Source organism: Octodon degus, unplaced genomic scaffold (genome assembly GCF_000260255.1).
Source record: "Octodon degus isolate 3935 unplaced genomic scaffold, OctDeg1.0 scaffold00142, whole genome shotgun sequence".
Lineage (NCBI taxonomy): Eukaryota > Metazoa > Chordata > Mammalia > Rodentia > Octodontidae > Octodon > Octodon degus.
In genome coordinates, this window is record NW_004524718.1 from 1408143 (window position 1) to 1409233 (window position 1091).

The window sequence follows — 1091 nt, forward strand, 5'->3', positions numbered from 1 at the left end:
ATATTACATAATTTTTAAAATTATTATTTTTTATTTATTTGTTACAGGGTCTGGCTCTGTAGTTCAGACTTGTACTGATCGTATTGTGTCAGTGTCCCTCCCCAGTGCTGGGATTACAGGCGTGAGCCACCACAGTGTGGCATGGGGTGCCAGGGATTGAACCCTGATCCTTGAGCTTGCCAGGAAGGTGTTTACAACACCGAGCTAGCTCCCCAACTCATATATTGCATAAATGTAATTGTCAACATTTCTAAAGTTTATTTACATAAATGTACTATGTAACTGTTTTGCTCTACTACACAACTCAAGTGTATCTCCTCAGAAAGGATCCTAATCTCAACCTCCTCCTGCTTCTCATCACCAGCAGTGTTTCCTTCCTGTGATTGCTATTTCATTAGCAGCATTTATGTTGCAAGAGTCAATTAATTAAAAGCTAGTTAATTCTTCCTGCAATTATTTTCATGCCTATCTATATTTATGAAATTGCTCAAAGAAATTGAAAGGATCGTATTCATTATTTCCCAAATTGGAGCTAAAGTTAGTAAGTTAGTTATTTGTGGAGTCCAATCTGAATGAATGCAAATGATATTTTCAAATTAAAGACAGGTGATCCAAATAGCCAACAGACCATTTGGCAAATGTGTCAATCTTCATTTGTCAAAGGAATTATTACTAAAATACTCCCTACAGGAAAGGTAATCATCATACACTGCCAATATATACTAATAATATTGAAGTTTGGAAAAAATATAGCTAACATTAAAGCAATTTAAGTTTAAATTGGAATAAAATTATTAGTTATTGAAGCATTCAAAGCTATGTTGGTATAACATATCTCCTTATAGAACAAACAGGGACTTAACCAGTACTTTCTTTCCTGTCTGCTCGATCACTACCTATGACATTTCATACTCAAGACCCACTGAAATGAAATTTGTCTCCTCTTGATCCAAGTTGTAGAATTAATTTTGAATTGGAGACATAACCTGGAATATTGACACTATTTAAGCATTATTCTCATGAGTACAAATCCAAACTTCTTGGTTATATAAATTTTTGTCAACTTGCCAAAATGATGCAAGTGTTAAATG